The following is an 18,760-nucleotide window of genomic DNA, read 5'->3' on the forward strand; positions in this document are numbered from 1 at the left end:
ATAATGTTTTATTCTGTGTTTCCTTATTTTTGGACATCACCAATTAAAATATATTTGCTTATTAATTGTTTATACTCTCACTTGAATCCAAGAAGGATTGAGGAACTTTATAATAGAATAATATAGGTAGCCAACAAAACTGTTAAAACAAAATTAGAAAATAAAACATAAAAGAGAAACTAGAAAATTACACAAATAGAATAAATCACTTTTCCTGAAGGCTTAAGTTTCTCTGAGACTCCTAGAATTAGAAAATATTTCTTGGGGCCGGCCGCGTGGCTTAGCGGTTAGGTGCGTGCACTGTGCTGCTGGCGGCCCGGGTTCGGATCCCGGGCGCGCACCGACGCACCGCTTCTCCAGCCATGCTGAGGCTGCGTCCCACATACAGCAACTAGAAGGATGTGCAGCTATGACATACAACTATCTACTGGGGCTTTGGGGGAAAAAAATAAATAAATAAAAATTAAAAAAAAAAAAAGAAAATATTTCTTGAAGACAGCTCACATCCTACCTTTTCCTTTTTATCTTGCACTGTGTTTAATAAACTACTTAGCAAATATGACAGTTTTAACCACAATTTTTGATCAAATATTCTACTGAATATCCATAGGTTGCGCACAAATGTTTACCAAACACTGAAAGCTCCAAAACAACGTGAAACGCTTATTGAACGGTCAGTCTTCTGACCTGTCCAAACCTCTAGAATCTCTTTCCTCACTTAGACTTTAACAGCTTTTAGATCATGATTTTATTGTTACACTTACCATGTTGTATAATCACTTATTGTTTTACTTGTCTGTTTCTTAAAGAGATCATGGTCCGGGGAAGAGTAGAGACCTTGTCTTAAATATTCTGGTATCTTACGGATCTTCCACAGAGCCTCATTCATTGCAGATCTGAGAACCTGGCTTGTAGTATTCCATTCCATCCCAAATCTTCCCATTACTCTGTGTAATTCATCTAATTTTCTTGCTTCTCTGTTTCTTGACCTCATCTCTAATGACCTATTCCATTACAGCTCAGCTGCCCACTCCCCATGGTCACACCCTGGACTTTGTAACCACTCAGAACTGTCTTTCTTTGGAAATAATTAATTTATACATTCTAATTACCACACTTCTGTTCTCCCAATTTTTTCATCTGATCCTGAATACATCAGTTCTTTCAAGTCATCTGTTTCCTTAAGCATCCTACTTTTTCCCAATGGACTACCCTCCCCATCTTCCCCTTTTTCCTTATCTAGCTCAGATTTCATAGTATATTGTTCAACCTCTTTACTGCTAACACAGAAACATGTTCTTTTTTAAAGACTTTGAGGTCCTTCACAATTCAAATTTTTTCCAGTTTTAAGAACAGTTACACAGTATATAATCCACATATGATGTAACATCCCCATCAAAATTTAGGGCAGCACCCCATAATTATACAAATTAATTTCTAAAGCAAAACATATGGATATATACACTAAATTTGATAAATAAAGATTATAAATAGCCTCACATCATTCAGAGCAGGTTTCCCCACTACGTGAGTTATGAAAAACTCTTCAGTTTTCAGACCCCCTTGAATTTTATAATTTCAGATAAGGAAGCAGAGACTTTTATCTTTTAATCTACTTGCCCCATTGTACTCTCATAATTTTTTAGAATAACACCAGTCTTGGATGAATACAATCAGTTGCCATTTGTACACCTACACCAAGGCTTCTGCGAAACGTTAGAGAAAATTAACATATCTGGCAGATTGATTCTGGTATACATTCATGATGTCTAACCTCAACTGAGACTTAATGCCACAGCAAATCTCATTTTCTGCCTCAGTGTTATTCTATATCTTCTCCACAGTGACTATTTTAAACTTATCTGTTGTTTTCTTTTGAGCCCCATCTTCCCTCTCCCCATCAGCAGCAGCCAAAAGAGGAAAACAGAAATCATCAGATTGGAACTCCTTCACCTTTCTCCCACCAAAAAGATAAAATTATCTACTCAAGAATCCATCCTTTCTTCCTCTTCTGTTATAATGGAAAAGGTGTACCTTCACCATCCAAGTGTTCTGAATCCCATCCATTCCTACTATTTCAAGAACCCTGTTCTATAAATTGCTTCCTTTCTCTTCCTTTTATCTTCAAATCCTCCCTCACTCCTCCTTTCCACTCCCCTGAATCTTTCCTATCCACATTCTAGTAAGTTTAGTTTCTATCATCTTCAAATAAATAAAGTCCCACGTGACCTCATGTTCGCCTTCCAGCTTTGATTGTTTTTCTCCTTCATAGCCAATTGCTTTCTAGTGTCTCCCTCCACTAATTTCTCAATTAACTATAGTATGGCTTCTACCCCATCCCCTCTGTTAAACCCACTGTAGTCAAATTTTTGAGTTCCATATAACTTCCCAAAGTTACAGCAATCTTGTGGCTATTCCAATGGCAATTTTTAAGTCCTCACCTTACTGACCTCCTCAGAGAGCATTAGATACATGACTGAGAGGCTCCTTTTAGAAAATTCTCTTTCTTTGGAATTCATGACATCATACTCTCCTGGGTTTTAATCCCTCTCTCTCGCTGGTCCTTCTCAGTCATTTCTGAGGGCTCCCTATCCTCTGCACAATATCGATGTTCCTATACTATTTATATTCTTATTCAACACAGTTTCACTGAGTTTTCTAATATGTCCTCCAAGATTTCAATTATCTTATATATCCCAAATACTCCCATGTCTATATATTTAACCCATATTTTTTTCCTGAGTTCTAGGCAAATATCATATTGCCTACTGGTATCTCTAATTGACTACCCCATAAGTACTTCAGTCTCTGTGTTCAAAACCAAACTCAAAGTCATAATCTTCCTCGTGATCCCCAACTTGCTCCTCCTATGTTCTCTATTCCAGAGGCTAGAGAGCCACTATTCAGTGGCTTGAGTGCTAAACCTGGGAATTCCCTCTTCTCTCCACATCCTCATCATTTAATCAATAACCAAATCTTGTAGATTCACCTTCCTAAGTATCTACTCAACCTGTCTACTTCATTCCATCATCGTGGCCACCAGCCTTATTACTACACTGGCTTTCTAAGTGTTCTTTCTACTCAGCACCAATCTCGTCTCTAGCAACCTTTCTAACAGACAAAGTTAACCAAGCTGTTCCCCAACTGAAATGCTTCAATGGCTACCAGGGCACTTAAGACAAAAATCGAAACTCTCTTGGGGCCGGCCCGGTGGTGCAGTGGTTAAGTGCATGCGCTCCACTGCAGCGGCCCGGGGTTCGGATCCCAGGTGCACACCAACGCACTTCTTGTCAAGCCATGCTGTGGCGGCATCCCATATAAAGTGGAGAAAGATAAGCACGGATGTTAGCCCAGGGCCAGTCTTCCTCAGCAAAAAGAGGAGGATTGGCAGATGTTAGCTCAGGGCTGATCTTCCTCACAAAAAAAAAAAAAAAATCTAAACTCTTCAACCACCTTACCAGGCCTCACTTGCCTCTCCAGCCTCCACTTGAGCTATTATTAATGACTTCAAACTCTGCTTCAGCTCTATTTGATGCGCTGTTCTCTCCTCCATACCTCTGGTTCTCAGTATCAGTGAGGACAGCGGTTTTCTGCACCAGAATCACCCAGAGGGTTTCTAAAACACATATTCCTGGCCACATCTCAAGAATTTCTGATTTTTCTACATCCTTTGCAGTCAGGAAACTTCTAAAGTATAAACATTTTTGGAATCTGATTTAGTAGATCAGAGGTGGGGCCCCAGGTGATACTGACACTGCTGGTCCAGGGACCACACTTGGAGTACCACTAGCCTAGATCAATCTTCCTCCAATTTTCACCATGCCACCTTATACTCACTCTTCATGCATCAGTAGAAATGTTATTCTTTCTAGTCTTTCTCCCTAGACCTTCCCAACTCTGGACAAGGTGTTTCCTACCACAGTTCCCTGCATTTCTCCTATAACAACACTTACCACACTGTATCATAATTGCTTAATTATCTATCGACATCTCCCTACACTAGGCTATAAACCCTATGAGGACAGAGATTCTAGCTTTCTTGTTCATTGTTGTACAGTACCCAACTGTTAGAGAGATTAGATGCTAAATATACATTGGTTGCATTAATATATTAAAGATAATTCCAAAAATGTTTATACTTTACAAGTTTCCTTTCTGCAAAGAATATGCAAAAATTGTAAATATAAATGCAAAACTCTGTTCCTTCCTTTAGCCCCGGTAATCATTTACTTTCTCTGGGCAAAGAAATCTCTCTCTCTCTCTTTTTTTTTTTTTGGTGAGGAAGATAGGCCCTGAGCTAACATCTGCCAATCCTCCTCTTTTTGCTGAGGAAGACTGGCCCTGGGCTAACATCCACGCCCATCTTCCTCCACTTTATATGGGACGCCGCCACAGCATGGCCTGACAAGCGGTGCATCGGTGCACGCCTGGGATCCGAACCGGCAAACCCCGGGCTGCCGCAGCAGAGTGCGCGCACTTAACCGCTTGCGCCACGGGGCTGGCCCCAGAAATCTTTAAATCAAATATCAAACACATAGTATTTTACAGCATCCCAACTTCTGAACACCAATTGCCAACAAAGTTAAGCAGTAATATGTGCAGGTTCTTTGCTCTTCCTACCTGAAAGTCTATATAGTTAAGGATGACAAAGTAAATTTAAATTTTTTTTAATTTAAAAAAATAAAACTTTTTAAAATTTAAATTTAAAAAAGTAAAAATTGGGAGTGACATCAGCATCATGGCAGAGTGAGCTTCCCCCATTGAACTCTCCCCCTCTAAGACACAACAAAAAGGACATTCATATTCCAATAGAAGCTATTCACACAACACAGGGGACATCTGAGGCACTCAGGCAGCTGTACAGCTGAGGACTGAGGTGCTGGAATCCCCAGAGTAAGTGGAAGGAGGTAAGAGGAGCTCCCTTCCTTTCCTAAGGACTGCAACCCTCAGACTGAGACGACTAGGCTCTCAAAGAGGGGAGGGGCAGCTCTCTGCGGGGAAAACTGGTGCTCTCCAAGACTCCTCACAGCCCCCTAGGGAGGGAGCGGAACTGTTGTGAGGGTACTTTCCACAAGCTAGCCCTTCAGGAGAGCAGAGAGCAACAGCCAGGCAAGAGCCTCTGAGATATGGAAGGCGAAAGTAAGCGCCCCTCCCGCACCTAGCCAGCCCAACCCAGTGCTTCAGCACAGCAGCCCCGCAGCCTCGGCACAGCAGTGCTTCAGCTTGGTCCCAGCCCCAGAGGCAGCAGCCCCCAGGCACCAGGGCCCCACCAGCGGCAGCAGCGTGACTGCACCCCAACCCCAGAGGCAGCAGCCCCCAGGCACCTGGGCCCTACCAGCAGCGGCAGCAGGACTGTGCCCTGCCCGCAGAGGCAGCGGCCCCGAGGCACCCAGGCCCCACCAGCAGTGGGGCTGCCCATGCCTCCGCACCAGAGGCGGCAGCAGCTCAGGCCCCAAGCCCAGGCCACAGCCCCAGCTGCTCCTGCCAGACCAGCTGTACCAGCTCCACCACATCCCAGCCCCAGCTCCTTTGACTCAACTGTGCCTGGCCCCAGCTGCATCAGCTTGATCATGCCCTGCTCCAGGCTCCTTCATCGCAACCGCCCCCCACCCTGGCTCTGGCTGCTTTGGCTTGGCCATGCTCAGGCTCCTTTTCTGACCACAAAGCCATGAAGCTAGAAATCAACTACAAGAAAAAAACCAGGAAAGTGACAAAGCTGTGGAGACTCAACAACATGCTACTAAACAACCAATGGATAATCGATGAAATTAAAGGAGAAATCAAATCATATCTGGAGACAAATGAAAACAAAAATACACCATACCAACTCACATGGGATGCAGCAAAAGCAGTCTTGAGAGGGAAACTCATAGCAATACAGGCCCACCTTAACAAACAAGAAAAAGCCCAAATGAGCAACCTCAAACTACGCCTAACAGAATTAAAAAAAGAAGAACAAACAAAGACTAAAGTCAGCAGAAGACGGGAAATAATGAAAATCAGAGCAGAAATAAATGAAAGTGAAATCAAAAAAACAGTGCAAAGGGTCAATGAAACAAAGAGCTGGTTCTTTGAGAAGATAAACAAAATTTACAAACCCTTAGCCAGACTCACCAAGAAAAAAAGAGCAAAGGCTCAAATAAATAAAATTAGAAATGAAAAAGGAGAAATTACAACAGATACCACAGAAATACAAAAGATTATAAGAGAATACTATGAAAAACTATATGCCAACAAATTGGACAATCTAGAAGAAATGGATAAATTCTTAGGCTCATATAACCTCCCAAAACTGCATCAAGAAGAAATAGAGAACCTGAATAGACCAATCACAAGTAAGAGATTGAAACAGTAATCAAAAACCTCCCAAAAAATAAAAGTCCAGGACCAGATGGCTTCTCTGGAGAATTTTACCAAACATTCAATGAAGATTTCATACCTATCCTTCTCAAACTATTCCAAAAAACAGAGGAAGATGGAACACTTTCCAACACATTCTACAAGACCAATTTCACCCTGATACCAAAGCCAGACAAAGACAAAACTAAGAAGGAAAACTACAGACCAATATATCTGATGAAAATAAATGCAAAAATCTTCAACAATATATTGGCAAACTGAACAAAGCAATACATTAAAAAGATCATACACCATGATCAAGTGGGATTTATACAAGGGACACAGGGATGGTTCAACATTCACAAATCAATCAATGTGATACACCACATTAACAAAACGAGGAATAAAAACCATATGATCATTTCAATAGATGCAGAGAAGGCATTTGACAAGATCCAACATCCATTTATGATAAAAACTCTCAACAAAATGGGTATAGAAGGAAAGTACCTTAACATAATAAAGGCCATATATGACAAACCCACAGCCAACATTATATTCAACGGGGAAAAACTGAAAGCCATCTCTCTGAAAACAGGAACAAGACAAGGATGCCCACTCTCACCACTCTTATTCACAGTACTGGAGGTTCTGGACAGAGCAATTAGGCAAGAAAAAGGAATCCAAACAGGCAACAAAGAAGTGAAACTCTCGCTGTTTGCAGATGACATGATCTTATATATAGAAAACCCTAAAGAATCCACTGGAAAACTATTAGAAATAATCAACAACTACAGCCAAGTTGCAGGGTACAAAATTAACTTACGGAAATCAGTTGCAGTTCTATATACCAACAACGAACTAACAGAAAGAGACCTCAAGAAGACAATCCCATTTACAACTGCAACAAAAAGAATAAAATATCTAGGAATAAATTTAACCAAGGAAGTGAAAGACCTATACAATGAAAACAATAATTTTTGAGTGAAATCAATTATTTCACTCAAATTATTGAGTGAAATCAATGATGACATAAAGAAATGGAAAAATATTTCACGCAAGAATAAACATAGTTAAATTGTCCGTACTACCGAAAGTAATCTACAGATTCAACACAATCCTAATCAGAATCCCAAGGACATTCTTCACAGAAATAGAACAAAGAATACTAAAATTCATATGGGGCAACAAAAGACCTCGAATAGCTAAAGCAATCCTGAGAAAAAAGAACAAAGCTGGAGGCATCACAATACATGACTTCAAAACATACTACAAAGCAATAGTAATTAAAACAGCATGGTACTGGTACAAAAACAGACACACAGATCAATGGAACAGAACTGAAAGCCCAGAAATAAAATCTCACAAAACAGACACACAGATCAATGGAACAGAACTGAAAGCCCAGAAATAAAATCTCACATCTACGGGCAGCTAATCTTTGACAAAGGAGCTAAGAACATACAATGGAGAAAGGAAAGTCTCTTCAATAAATGATGCTGGGAAAACTGGACAGCCCCTCACAAAAGAATGAAAGTAGACCATCTTCTTTCACAATACACAAAAATTAACTCAATATGGATCAAACACCTGGAGGTGAGACCTGAAACTATAAAACTCCTAGAGCAAAATATAGGTAGTACACTATTCGTCGTTGGCCATAAAGGGATCTTCTCAAATTCCATGTCTACTCAGACAAGGGAAACAAAAGAAAAAATAAACAAGTGGGACTTCATCAGATTAAAGAGCTTCTACAAGGCAAATGAAACCAGGATCAAAATGAATAGGAAATCAGATGGGAGAAAATATTTGCAAACCATATATCCGACAAGGGGTTAATCTCCGTAATATATAAAGAACTCACGCAACTGAACAACAAAAAAACAAACAACCTGTTCAAAAAATGGGCAGAGGAAATGAACAGACACTTCTCCAAAGAAGATATACAGATGGCCAATAGGCACATGAAAGATGTTCAACATCACTAATCATCAGGGAAATGCAAATCAAAACCACACTAAGATATCATCTTACACCTGTTAGAATGGCTATAATCACCAAGACAAAAAACAACAAATGCTGGAGAGGCTGTGGAGAAGCGGGAACCCTAATCCACTGCTGGTGGGAATGCAAACTGGCACAGTCTCTATGGAAAACAGTACAGAGATTTCTCAAAAAATTAAAAATAGAAATACCTTATGATCCAGCTATCCCACTACTGGGTATCTACCCAACAAACCTGAAATCAACAATCCAAAGAGGTTTATGCGCCCCTCTGTTCATCGCAGCATAATTCACTATAGCCAAGACATGGAAGCAACCCAAGTGTCCCTCGACTGAAGATTGGATAAAGAAGATGTGGTATATATACACCACGGAATACTACTCAGCCATAAAAAAAAAAGACAAAATCGTCCCATTTGCAACAACATGGATGGACCTGGAGGGTATTATGTTAAGCGAAATAAGCCTGAAAGAGCAAGACAAACACTGTATGATTTCACTCACATGTGGAAGATAAACCAACACATGGACAGATAGAACTGTTTGGTGGTTTCCAGGGGCAAGGGGGGTGGGAGGTGGGCACAAGGGGTGGAGGGATGCATTTATATGGTGACTGACAAACAATAATGTACAACAAAAATTTCACGATTAAAAAAAATAGGGAAAAAAAAGGAAAAGCCACAAAATGCTAAGATGAATAAAATTGACAGACTGTTTCTAATGGTATCGCATGCTATGAATCAGCAAATGATATGTGGTCTAGTCCTACACCACCTCTTATCTCTCAAAACCATACCATATTTAATGACATGACTTACTTGTTTTTTGAACCTCAGTTTTATCATCTGTGATATGAGGAAATTGGAATAAATTATACATACGGTGTATTTCCGATATAAAATTCTATACTAAGAGAATTCTGATTAAGAACTCTATATTTCATAAAAATTGCCTGCTAAATATTAAAACAGTAGAAAATATACCAGCAATTATAAATAGTAAGGGTACAATATACCTGAGAAAAAGTCAGAGGAATTTCAGATAGATTTAGTACAATAGGACTGAACTGAAAGAATTAAATCTCCTCTCCTATCATCTGCAAAAAGCAGCAGACCTGGAGAATAAGTGAAGGAGACCCTGGCAGAATCTCCAACAGTAGCCAGAAGGGTGGTGTGAATCAGCTTTCTTACTGCTTCAGGACCCGATGGATTTAGGCAGAAACGTACATCAAGCTCTGGGAGAATCCAAGTCAACTATAATGGGACTCTAAGCCATTAAGGTAGTCATGGCTATAATGATACAACAAACAGAAAAACATTATCAAACACAATGGGGAAAAATGCAACCTCAAAGGAAATGACCATCCAGAAGAATAATAGAAAATACCTCCCCCCCGAAGCAGATTTATGGAAAAAAGAAAAAAGGGGAAAAGAAAATGATTAAATTATATGATATTTCTGATTTGATTCTCAATATGCTTTATTAGAGTACCAGCATCGAAAACAGAACAAGTCATTATAAGGACAAAAAAAAATATCCAGTAAAAACTACATGGAGATCATATAAGTTTCCTGTTGCTACTGTAACAAATTTAGTGGTTTCAATAATAAATTTATTATCTTATAGTCCTGGAGGTCCGAAGTCCAAAGAGGGTCTCACTGGGCTAAAATCAAGGTGTTGGCAGGGCTATGTTCCTTTCTAGAGGCTCTAGAGGAGAATTTTTCTTGTCTTTTCCAAATTCTAGAGACTGCCCACACTCCTTGGCTCATAGGTCCCTTCCACTTCAAAGCCAGAAATGGCCAGTCAAGTCTTTCTCACATTGTATCATTCTAACACTGACTCCTCTTCCTCCCTCTTCCACATTTAAGAACTCTCATGATTACACTGAGCCCACTCAGATAACTTTCGATAATCTCCCCATCTCAAAATCCTTAATCACATCTGAAAAGTCCCTTTCGCCATGTAAGGTACCATATTCATCAGTTCCAGACATTAAATAATGGACATCTTTGGAAAGCCATTATTGTGCCCAACAAAGAAATGAAAACCAATTTCTCAATGAAAAACAGCAATTCAGGAAATGAAATAAAGTATAAAAATTCCAGAAAACTGAAATGGCAAGTAGACATACTTAAGAAGTTCACCCAGCACTCAGAGAAGAAGGTCAGAGATGACGAGAATAAAAGGAAAGGAGGCACGTATAGGAAAAACATCTAGTTACACTAGCAATCCAAGAAAGACTGAGACAAGGCTGAAGTAATAAAGCTTGAAACATAAGAAAAGTTATTGTTTAAGAACAAAGACCTCAGATTACTGGTTTAAGTTTAAATAAATTACAAAAGAGTTAATTAAAAGCAACTAAAACTTAGATACAGCTTCGTTAGATTTTGGAATCTCAAGGGTAAAGTTAAAAATTCTAAAAGTACAGAAAAAACAAAAACAAAAAGCAAACAAATCAAACATCTAGAGAGAGAGCAAACAGGATATCGCCAAGCTTGTGCTGCAGAATTGCAAAGGACAGAACATACGCAATCAAAATCTCCATTATATGGAGAAAATGTTTAAGATTCATAAATTCCACAGCCAACTATACTGATGTTCTCACACAGGGACAATAAAGAACAGTCCCAGAGATGCGAGAGCTCAGAAAGCACATCATCTACATTTCCTTCCTAAAGCAAATACAAATGCAAATAAGCCATGAGAAAAGTAAAAATAAAAACACAAGAAATAAAAAGACTCTCAGCAAACATCAACAACCTACAAAACATATAAATCTAATTGCTCTTCATACGTTATAAAACTTAAAGCAAATGTCAAAAATAATTCTTGAAAGTATACTTATAATTTAATAATAATCTGGAACTAAAATCATTGTATCAATAAGAACTTGAAAATGAGGAAACAGAAGTATGTAAATATCTGTTAATTTTCTCTTATCACTCAGATAAGAATCAAAACATACTACTTTAAATTGTTACAATAATTTTCAAAGATAATTTTAAATATGATGATTCAAAAACCACCAAACTGAGTAATTAATATACTCAAGTAGGATGACTACTTTCATATTACTAGAGAAAAATAGAGTGAAAAATAGGGGGAAAAGATAAACACTGTACAGAATGACAATTTTGTGAAATTTATACAGGTAAGACTATAAATGATTTTCTTCTTTAGAAAATTAATATTTATTGCAAGAAATTTAGGGGAAAACAAAAATATAATCACACAAAACTCAAACACTTTTTTTTAAAGTTTATTATTCTAAAGTTCAAATCACTATAATTAGAAATTTCTCTGTAATACGTTACAGAATTCTGCCCTGCCCAAGAAACAAAGACACAGATAAAATAGGATTATTCCAAAAATAAATTGTCCTTAAAGCTAAAAAGAGAAGTCCACATTCATGCCCTTTTCACATGCACCAATTACATCTCAGATGTTGGGGTGGAGCGAGGCAGCTTCCTTGGCTGCTCTGCAGAACAGATGTTCCAAATCTCAGAAATCTACCTCACCCTACGTGTGATCTCCAGAGAAGTCATAACAAATCTGCCAAGCCTAAACTCTAAAGAGGCACATATGGTGTTCATCTTCACTACACACTTCATTTGTTCATTTGCACATTCACAAACGTTTATGGACTGCCAGGTGTGGGCATGGCACTGCACTACACTATGCCTTCCAGGGGTACCAAAATGACACACTGGAGTGCCTGCTGTGGAGCCATGCACCGCCCATTCAATGTGTTTTTAAATCTCCTGAAAGACAATTACGTATTCATTAGCCAAGTGGAAAAGGGAACACTCATAACTCATAGACTAGTAATTAAACCTGTTAAGTATTTAGATAAGAATGTAAATATCTACTGATATTCGAAAAGAGAGATTTTAATCTATGCTGGATAAAGGACCAGTAATAAGACATACATCAAGCCAACCTGGTTGCCCACTTCTGTTCAAGTACACACTGGAACGGGTAGGGACTTCCCATTCTGACGCTCACCAGCTAATGTGGTTTTCAATAAGTCCCACAACTGCTCTGAGTGTCAATTTTCTCATTTGTAGAGTAAGGTACAAATCATCTCTAAGGTCTCTTCAATTCTAATTTTTAAGTCTAAAATAATCAAACCTTCCATACATTTCCTACCCCCCAAAAAAGATTAGAAAAGAGCACAGAATTTAATTAAATGCCATTAAGTCTCTAATAACAAGGAAAATCGTTCTCATATTTTTTAGAGCCTCAAATTAAAAAAAATTTTAAAAAGTGGAATGATTTGCCACTAGGACTAGAAAATACACAAACAATGCTGACACAAACTAAAAATGTTTTAAAGCTAGAATCCTCAAAATAGCTACAGAATATGCAACTACTAGATTTTTTAAAATTTACCTGAAAAAGTACATAAAATGCGACTTCTTAGAAAGTAACAATGTATATGAGTACGAGGTACAGGTACGTAAAAAGAAACTACGGAAAACAAATTGTAAATCAGTGAAAATACTTTGTATCTGTCACAGGCTGAGATAAAGTGGATAACATCATACTTGACAAATTTCCAAAGAGAATTTTGAGTTGGTCCTAAGAGGAAGGAATGGAAAAATTCACTAAAAACACAAAGACGTGCTGGAGAAAAATATAATAAATAGTCTTTTAGATGCGTTGCAGAGCTGCAAACTGAGGTGACTAGCAGCCCTGGCAGCAGATAGTCAGATTATGGAGACAGGGCATTAAATACTATTGGGAAAAAGAGGATGAGCCCTTGGCATTAACTGAGGCACTGAGTTAGAACTGAGACTCAGTCATTAAGCTAGGAGTCTTGAAGATCTCCACATCAGTAAAAGAAGTAGACCAGAAAAAAATAATCTTCCCAGTTGCACTGAGGAAAACAAGGAAGTCTGTCCGTTTTAGCTTAGGCTCCAGGTAGGGAAATAGATAAATTAAAAGACTCACTTCAGAAATCATGACCCCAAGCCTACAAATCACACACGGTTGGGATTTGAAATCAAACTATCTGTCAAGTCTGAGAACCCACATAAGGAGAAAGTAACACAAACTTCGGTCCTTAGCTTGTGACATCCCCATCCCCCTCCCACTCCACGTGCCTGGTACTAGCAAGCATCAAACATCTCCGGAGGGCCAGACCTCAGTGCAGCCACACAAGATTCTCTCAGATCAGCCCCACTGAAGATGAATTCATCATCCAAAAGAATAAAAACACACGACAGATACCATGTGTGGGAATTGGCAGAACAGTCCACAGCAGGATTAGACGCAGGAATATCAGATTAAAGACAAAAGTGAACTGATTAAGTTTTTGTATTCCTTTTTCCACTTCAACTGGTTCAAGAGTTACACTTTCTATTTCTATTCTTTAATGCTTATTCTTAATATTTTAACACGCATACTTCACTTGAAGCCTAAAGGTAATCCTCTTCCCTTGATAAGCTTTCACTCCAATGCCTCTGCTCCCATCTGACATGTTACTGTGGTTCAGCATTTTACTTTGACTTGTTTCGAAAACTACCTAAAATTACTTGATGTTACTGTTTTGATTTTATATTTTCAAAGTTTATTTGGTTATCTCTGTATGAAGTCAGCATAATCATGTTACAAAAACAAGAAGATTAAGAGTAAAATAAATTATCACCTATTATTAAGAACATAAATGAAGTTTCTAAATAAGACATATTATATATTTATATGTTTTATATATTTAATAATTAATATCTAATTAATTTAATAAAATTTACTAATTAATTTAATAAAATATATATAAATATATTTATATATATTATTGTATATCACGATGACTAAATAGTGTTTATTCCAAAATGCAAAGATGATTTAACATTTAAAAATCTGGTAATATAATTCATCACGTGAACAAATTCAAGGAAAGAAAAAAAGGCCAATGATCATTAGACATGCAAAATGTGTTTGCTAAATTTTAATATCCTTTCATCATAGTTTGGCAATCTAAGATTAAAAGGGAACTTCCTTAACTTGATAAAAGGTGTGTGGCAATTGTCATACTTGACGGAAGTGTTCCCTTTTAAAAGAGAAAGAAAACAAAGTTGACTCCATCACTAATTGCTTTTAGCACATGCTGAAGGTATAGCCAAAACAATAAGAAAAAAAAAAAAAAAGGAAAGATTGGAAAAGAAAAAACTTACTGTTTTTCATGAACGATATAATCAGTTACATATAAAATGCAAGATAATCTATAAACAAACTGTATTAGAGTTTAGCAAATTTGCTGAATTAACTCTCAAGCCCTGTGAATTAAGTGTGTTCCTATAGAAACACCAGAAAAAATATTTTTTAATTATTTCAAGAACAACACATTTACAACAAAAGCTCTAATGTACCTAGGAATAAGTCAAAATATTCAAAAGCTTACAATAAAACCTAAATAAATGAAAAGAGAAAATAATTCATGAGGAGAGAAAGATGTTAAGATGTCAATTTCCCCGAAATTAATATATAAATTCAATGTGATAAAATGAAAATCCCAAAAGGGTTTTTCATGAAGTTTGACAGGCTTCCTGAACATTGATATGGAAGGACAAGGGAACCAGAGTCGCCAAGATAACTTGGATGACAAAGAACTAGAGGCCTTATGGAAAAGCACATTTTATTTTAAAGTGTTAATAGTAAAGATATTGTGATATTGGCAAAGAAATACCTGGCCAGAAACACACACACAAATGGTTAACTTGACAGAAGAGACATGGCTTTACTCATCAATGGGGAAAATGGCATAATTGTTCATGTAAACGAAAAAAATCAATTGAATCTACACCACATCATACACAGAAATCAATTTCAAGTGATATAAAGACATATGTAAAAAGGAAATAAAGAATGCATTTATTCCTCATGAACAGGGAGATTTTTCTAAACAAGATTGAAACATTGAAAAAATCGGACTAATTAAAAATTCAAGACTTCTGTGCTACAAAAGACTTCATAATCAGTGAAAAGAAAAGCTGAAGACTAGTAGAAAATGTGGCAATGCACATAAAAAAAGGCTTAGTTTACAGCAAAATGTAAAGACTTCCTACAAATCAAAAAGGAAAAGCCAAACAGTCCACTAGGAAAATGGGCAACGACAGGGAAGGCAATTCACATAAGAGGAAACCTAATGGCCAATAATCACATGAAAAGAGAATGACACAGAGAATCAGAGAAAGTTAAGTACAAACCGCAGTCAGTTGCAATTTATCATTCCATCAGGTTGGCAAAAATTAACAAGTCTGAAAACATCAAGAGATAGTGAGCACTGCCATACAGGGCTGGTGGGAGTACGAGTTAGTACAACTGCTTTAAAAAACTGTTTGGCAAAACCCACCGTTCATACACATGATGGAGAGATTCTAACCCCCCAAAAAAACTCACATCCCTAAGGAGACATGTATAAGAATTTTCATTGCCACTCTTTTATAATATCCAAATATTAGAAGCAAAATAAATATGCGTCAACTGGAGAATGGATAAATTGCAATATAAACAGAAAGGTATACTATTTAGCGGTAAATGAACAAAGTAGAGCTTTATATATGCTGATGACTAAAGCAATTTGTACAGGTATACATGCAGTCCTTGTAGACAATGTTTACAAATGCAAACATCATGTAGGAATGTGAAAAACTTGCAGAAACACACTATCCATTGTTTATATTTTTCCCACATATGTATATATCCACAAACACTTGCAGGGAGATGATAAACAATTTATGGTCTGAGCTAAGACAGAGGTTAATAAAATTGGGAAGTACCAGGGACTCCAACTTTAAATTAATCACTTATTTATTAAAGCCCAAAAGATTTTAAAGCAGTTACATCAAAATGTCAAAGTTTTACAAAGCTGGGTAATAGATATGCTATTGTATTATAATCCTCTACATTTTTCCATCCACTTGACATATTTTTTAAAAAACCACCTAGTTTAGTCTGAGTCACAGCAAATGGGTTCTGTTATTAATAAAAGAGGGAGAGGAAGGAAGGAGAGGGGAAGAGAGGCAGCAGGCACTATTGCCAGACTTCCCCAGGCCCAAAGAATGATTAATAGATATAAACTGAATTACGTAATGATGCTTCACTTAAAATTTCTATTTCTTAGGAGACAGCAAAGGGCACAGGAGATAACATTATAGATTTATAGTGGCTGAAAGCTTAGGCCTTAGAATCGGTGAGACCTGGGTTCAAATTCCAGTTATTTAGTTTACTGGTGATAGGACTTCAATAAATTATGTAACACTCCCCTCTCAGGAGCCAGGTTCCTCATCTGCAAAATGGAGAAAAAAATATTACCTTCGTTTAAGGATTAAGTACCAATTACTCTTTCTGTAACATCTGTTCTCCTGAAACTTTTCAGTCAAGTAACCCAGACGGCTTGAACCTTCATAAACCAAACACCAGCTCTAAAGTGCAGCCTTCTTGAACTCACAGATCAAAGCAATTTAATTAAATAAGTAATCCTATGAAGAAAATGAAAATTATTTTCCATTAACCCATTTTTTTCATAGGCTAATGGAATATGTTTCCTTATCTTGTTCCAATTCATTTTTGATTTCTTTTTTTCAATGATGTGTGTGAGTTGGTGTCCAGGCTATCTCTTCCAATAGTTTGTCTATCCCTACACAAATATTACATTGCCTTATTTATTATGACTTTATAAGTAATTCTGATATCCGGAAGAGCAGTTTTTCCCACCAAGTCTTCTTCTTCAAGATTATATTGGCTATTTTTGAACTTTTGTATTTTTATATAATGTTAGAATCAGTTTGTGAGGTTTCAAAATTTTTTTGGAATTTTTATTCTGATTGCCTTCAACCTACAGATGCCTTTGCAGACTTGACGTCAAATCAATAAATCTTACAATCCATTGATACAGTATCTATTTAAGTTGTCCTTCAGTGTCTATTAATAAAGTTTTATAAATAATCTCAAAGAATTCTAACGCCTATTTTTAGAGTTACTCTTAGGTACTTGAATGCTTTTAATGCACTGATATATAGCTTTTGGGGTATTTTCTCATCTAACAATTGTTTACTTTTTTATTATCAAGATATAATTGACATACAACATATACAAGTTTAGGTGTTTAATTTTTTAAAAATAGGATTGTATACCTATTTCTTTGAGCTTTTGTTGTATTCTACACTTATTATACTCTTATTCTTACAAACAGTTGTCTATGCTTTCTTTTTCTGTGGCTAGCTTAGAGGAAAGGAATAAGATGTGCAATCAAAGAGGCAACATTTAATATTTTAAATATTTAAAGCAATTTATTTTTAATAATTTTAAGGGAAAAATCATGCAAAAAAGTTCTCATAAGAATAAACGTATATTCCTAAAAACACCATGGTGTAATTAGGACTGCAATCCTCACAGATTCCCCATCATTTGCCATCTTGTTCCTTTTCCCTTTTCTTGTCATAGAGTATGAATTCCCATCTGCAGATTCAGTGTTGGCCAACTTTTCCAAGCTAATCTTGAATAAGACAGTGGGCCGATCAGCAGCTGAGTCTCTCCATCTTGCCTTGTCTCACAGAGCGGGGAGCTAAGCCCGACCATGACTGGTGAGTCCTTCGTTCCCACTGGTCATCCACAGGCAATCCAGCATGTCAGAGGTAAGCCCTGAACACTCACCATAGGGCCAGGATCCTTCCTGGGTCCTCCTTCATCGTTTTAGCCAGGTTACTTCCATAACCTGATCAACCACCATTAAGGGAATGCTAAAAGGAGTTCTAGAGTATGCAAAGCCCTTAGAGTTGGGGCCCAAACCTGAATCCTGACGAATGGCTTTTCCTTCCAGGCCTGAGCTAAGGTTCTGAAACCTCCCTATGCTGGCTGGTGGAAGTTCATCTAAGTGCAAATATTTTTAAACCAGGCAGCTACCTCGTTCACCAACCACCATATCCTACCCCTCCTTCCTGCAGGACTGGAGCTCTTGCTCCCAAAGGTGGTCTGAATCTTTGAAAACTGCTTCACTGCCAACCTAGCCTTTCAGGCACTCATCTGCTCCTTGGCCCTTTCATAAACATTTTGTCTGATGCCAAGGAGCAGGTAACAACGCGCTATCACTTCTCTCCCAGCCTGAGCCTGCCTAGGATAATCATTTATGAAATGGGATAAGTTTAACTTAAGGGCAGTTCTTAAGTGATGCTATGCAATTACCAAATAGCAGTATCATCACACAGCAAATGAAGGTTGATTTTTTAAATGACAGTCTTATTACAGCAAGGTACAGTTCTTAAAAGACACAAATCCCCTGGACCCTATGATTATGAGCTCCTCGGCCGGTAAAAACAGCAGGGCGTTGTCCCACCTTAGTGTTGATTCATGGAAAAGCTGCAACTCAAGTTGAAATAAAAAGAGCTGGAGAAGCTAGGAGTGCAGAAGGAAAACA

General features: G+C 37.6%; 1 protein-coding gene across 2 annotated transcripts in view; it reads right to left on the reverse strand.

The window, feature by feature from the left end:
• The window catches only part of LPAR1 (lysophosphatidic acid receptor 1), a 141,157-nt gene that overhangs the window by 58,116 nt on the left and 64,281 nt on the right, over positions 1-18,760 (reverse strand). The gene's annotated exons all lie outside the window — the stretch shown is intronic.

This window comes from Diceros bicornis, chromosome 28 (genome assembly GCF_020826845.1).
Source record: "Diceros bicornis minor isolate mBicDic1 chromosome 28, mDicBic1.mat.cur, whole genome shotgun sequence".
Taxonomy (NCBI): Eukaryota; Metazoa; Chordata; class Mammalia; order Perissodactyla; family Rhinocerotidae; genus Diceros; species Diceros bicornis.